This window comes from Emiliania huxleyi, assembly GCF_000372725.1.
Source record: "Emiliania huxleyi CCMP1516 unplaced genomic scaffold EMIHUscaffold_95, whole genome shotgun sequence".
Classification (NCBI taxonomy): Eukaryota; Haptophyta; order Isochrysidales; family Noelaerhabdaceae; genus Emiliania; species Emiliania huxleyi.
In genome coordinates this window covers 187,032-191,633 of record NW_005194951.1, presented here as the reverse complement: position 1 = coordinate 191,633, position 4,602 = coordinate 187,032, and positions in this window count along the sequence as shown.

The following is a 4,602-nucleotide window of genomic DNA, read 5'->3' as shown; positions in this document are numbered from 1 at the left end:
GTGGGTGGGGTGACGGGACTACCTGTGTGTCGATGGGCGAGGGTGTCGGGAAGGTTATGTGACAGGGTGGCGGCGAGGGTGGAGGAGGGTGTCAGGCGGCCGTGTGGGTCGGAGGCGGCGGTGCCGGCAGCGGTGGGGTGGTCGGCGGCGATGGCGAGCTGTATTCTGGGTGTGGGAGGGTCGAGCTTGGATTCGTTGCTGTTCGTCTGGTCGCTGCAGAGTCGACGTTTCATGTCGGTGTCGGTTCCGGTTGTGTCGGGGGAGGGAGGCGTCGTGGAGGCGGTGTCGGGGAAGGCCGAGACAGGCTTTGGACGGGTCGGCTGCGTCTCGAGTTCGGTTGGGCTGGCGGTGGTGTGGAGTGGTGGTACTGGCGTGGAGGAGGAGCGACAGACCGAGATGAGGGGGGAGATGGCGGAGGTGGCTTCGTGGGAGTGCTCAAGGGCGGCGGGGGTAAGCGGGAGGGTCGCGTCTAGGGCGATCGGGGTGGGGACGGTGGCAGAGGGTAGGCGGGCGGGGCTATTGGGCATGCGCGGGCGCTAGGCGGTGTCGGTGGGTGGGGTGAAAGGGCTTCCTCCATATCGATGGGGGGGGGTGGCGGGGAGGCTACGTGAAACGGTGGCGGCGAGAGCTAGGGAGGGTGTCGGTGGGTCGTGTAGATAAAGCGGCGCAGGGTCCCTGAGCTGCTCCGACGCGGCCGTGCTAGCGTGGTGAGGAGGAAACGGTGCTGGCGTGGCTTGAGGGCGGCGGGCGGGCCGACGCGACGTACGAGAGAGGCGAGGCGAGCGGCTTCACGCTGCTGATCGCCGCCGCCCGCAATGGCCACGAGCGGGTGGTTGAGCTGCTGCTGCAGCGCGGCGCTGAGATCAACCTGCAGGACAGCTTCGGCTTCACCGCGCTGATACACGCCGCCCAACACGGCCACGGGCGGGTGGTCGAGCTGCTGCTGCGGCACGGCGCTGAGATCAACCTGCAGAACAAGGACGGCCGCACCGCGCTGATGTGCGCCGCCTTCTTCGGCCACCCCGCCGTCGTGCAGCGCTTGCTTCGGGCTGGCGCAGATGCAAAGGCTCGCGCTGCAGACAGCAGGTCCGCGCTGCAGATCGCCAAGGAGGAGGCGGCCAAGGTGCTAGCTACTGCCGACGCCGCCAGTGCTCCCGAAACGGACCACGCCGGGTGCGTGCGCGCTCTCACAGAGCACGCAGCGGCGCTGAGGGAGGCGGAGGCGGCCGAGAAGGCGGCCGAGAAGGCGCTCGAGGCCAAGGGGCGGCGCCAGCAGCGCGAGCGGGAGGCGGCGGCGGCGGCGCGAGAGCGCGAGCAGGCGGCACGCCAGCGCGAAACAGAGCGAGCGGCGGGCGAGGCGCGCCGGGCGGCGGACGCGGCGGCGCTGGAGGAGCAGAGGCGAGCCATTGCGGCGGAGGCGGAGGCGAAGCTGGCCGCTGAGCGCGCGGCAGCAGAGGAGACGCTGCGGGCGAGGGAGGCGGAGAGGCGAGCAGCAGAGGAGGCGCAGCGAGAGGAGCAGCGGGCGGCCGCGGCGGCGCGCAAAGCCGCTCAGGCAGAGGCGGCGCGGCGCGAGAAGGAGGCTGGGGACAAGAGGGCGGAGGAGGAGAAGGCGAGGCGGCGCGCAAAGGCGGCGGAGGCAACGGCGGCCAAGAAGGAGGCCAAGGCGAAGAACAATAAGGCCAAGAGGGCGCCGTCTGCCTGCACGCTCGAGGAGAAGCGGAGGGCGAAGGCTGCGGCAGAGCTTCGCGCACAGGAGGAGAGGGCGGCGCAGCTGGCTGCTGAGCAGGAGGCGGCGAGGCGGGCGGAGCGAGAGGCGGCAGAGCTAGCGGGTGCGGCAGAGCGGGCGGCGCTGCGCGAGGATGCGGAGCTGGCAGAGGCGCTGCGCCGGTCAGAGGTGGATGCGGAGGAGGAGGCGTTGGCGCGTCGGGTGTCGCGGTGCGAGGAGGCGGTGAGCAGCGAGTCGACCGGCGGCGGCGGGGACTTGGTGCGGCGTGCCGAGCGGCTGGAGGCGAGCCTCGGCACGGCGACCGAGGGCAGCCTCGAGGAGCGGGTCGGCGCCATCGAGCGCTTGATCGGGCCAGAGGCGGGAGAGGCGGCGGAAGAGCATCTGCCAGTCACCGAGCCGCTTGCTGCCGTCTCACTAGCGGACGCCGACTCGACACGGGGCGGCCGGCTGCCCCTGAGTCCACGATGGGGGGAGAGACCACGTGTATCGTGTGTTTCGCGAGAGTCAAGTCGCATGCTGCGGTTCCGTGCGGGCACTTGTGTGCTTGCGGGCCATGCTCTGAGCTGATGCGAGAGTGTCCTTATGGCGGCGCTGGCAGCGGTGGGGTGGTCAGCGATGGCGAGCTGTATTCTGGGTGTGGGAGGGTCGAGCTTGAATTCGTTGCTGTTCGTCTGGTCGCTGCAGAGTCCACGTTTCATGTCGGTGTCGGTTCCGGCTGTGTCGGGGGAGGGAGGCGTCGTGGAGGCGGTGTCGGGGAAGGCCGAGACAGGCTTTGGACGGGTCGGCTGCGTCTCGAGTTCGGTTGGGCTGGCGGTGGTGTGGAGTGGTGGTACTGGCGTGGACGAGGAGCGACAGCTGACTGAGATGAGGGGGGAGATGGCGGAGGTGGCTTCGTGGGAGTGCTCGAGGGCGGCGGGGGTGAGCGGGAGGGTCGCGTCTAGGACGATCGGGGTGGGGGCGGTGGCAGAGGGTAGGCGGACGGGGTTGTTGGGCATGCGCGGGCGTTGGGCGGTGTCGGTGGGTGGAGTGAAAGGGCGTCCTGCTTAGCCGCTCTGGCCGGGTGCCCTCGGCGTTGCTCATCGCCGCCTTGCATGCAGTGCGAGAGGCCAGGACGCTACGCTCGTCGGGCAAAGGAGGCCGCGTCTCTTGCTGTAACGACCGATTTTGACGGTGGTTTTCTTTGGTAGGGAATAAAAACGCAAGTGAAGACGAATTTTTTCTCGTACACCCTGACACAAATTGATACAACAGCATCGACCTCCCAATCCCCGACTGCCTCTAGTCAAAATCTTTCGTTGCTCCATTGTTCTCAAGGTAATCCACATTCAGCAATCACTTGCCTTGCATGTTGAGCACCTAGCGAATTGCGACTGACGGCGCGCAGAATGCGCATGAGTCCAAAGGGACTGATTTAAACTACACACGCCTCGCATAGCTCAGTACCTTCATAGAGCGAGCCTGTGCCTGTCGCTCTGCGACAATGCATCCAATGAACTCATGAGCCCTGAGAGCCCGCCCGGCAAACTTCCGGGACGCGCGAGCGACCCTGCACGCCAAGCTCTCGCCGCCATCCGGTGGCAGATATCAGTCGGCGGCACCTGCCCCTGCGATGCTCGAGCGTAGACGGCAGCAGCTCAACGCCCTGCTCGCCGAGGCGGGCGGCGGCCTCGGCCGCCGAGGTCACGCCAGCTCCCTCGACAACGTCCTCTTTGTCGTCATGGGCTCGATGTTCAAGGTGGAGCGCGCGCTGCTGCAGCGGCTGACGTGGTGCCAGCACGCGGCGTGCGTCTTTGCAATGAACTACGATGCGCCGCCCGACCAGGCGCGGGAGGCCTCCCGGCTCCTAGAGGACGCCGGTGCACGCAGGATCGCACCCATCCTGACTGGAGGCCGCGACGCTGGGTCGTGCTGCGAGGAGATGCGGGCGCGGCCGCGTCAGAGCTACAAGACGCGGGAGTTCTGCCTGCCGCACCGCATGGACACGCTCGAAGCGCAGTACCACTTTTTGCCCACCCTTGCCTGGGCTAAGAAGAGCCTCCGCATCAACCGCTCCATCGACTGGGTGCCGCAACATCCGCCACCCGGCGCGGCCACGCCGCGAACCGACGGGCAGCGTGCCCCTTTGTAGGTGGCACTCGTCGATGATGACTCGTTCGTCTTCCCGCGCAGCGTGCGCAGGCTCCTGGCGAGCTACCCGAGGCTGACTGCCGCGGCGAACGGTGCAGCAAAGCCCACGCCCCCGCCAATCTCCCCCTCACACCGCCGCGCCTAGGCCCGCCGACGAATCGCTCTTCCTCGGCGACTTTTTCAACTACGCGGGTGGCACGGTCATGGAGGGCGGCGCGCCGCGCCCGTATCGTCGCCGGGAGGCGGAGTGGGACGACAAGAGGCGGCGAGGCACCTACGCGTGCGGCGGCGGCGGCTCCGTCTTTTCGAGGCGCGCGCTCGAGGCGATGGACTTGGGGCGCTGCATGCGCGACTATCACAAAAAGTGCATGCAGTCCGACTGGATGATTGCCGATTGCGCGCGCAAGTTCAACGTCACGTTTGCCGTGGAGCACGGATGCACTTGCGCGTGGTCGGCAGAGAAGGTGGCCACCTCCAGGGGCTCGCGGACGGCCGACTTTCTATATGACCAGTAGGACAGCCGTGAGTGTGAATCGGATAAGGAGTTTGCGTCCGTCCACCGTCTTCGTGGACGTCTGTCCTCGTGACACCCACACCCCACACGGCCTGTTTTGCTTCCAGTCCTCGACAGGCTCCCTTGAGGCAGATCTCAACGTGCAGCTCGCCGCAGCCGGCGATGATGTGCTCGCCGGACTCCTCCATGGGGGTAGCGGATGATTCATGCATGCATGGATGGGCGTGTTCAGGGG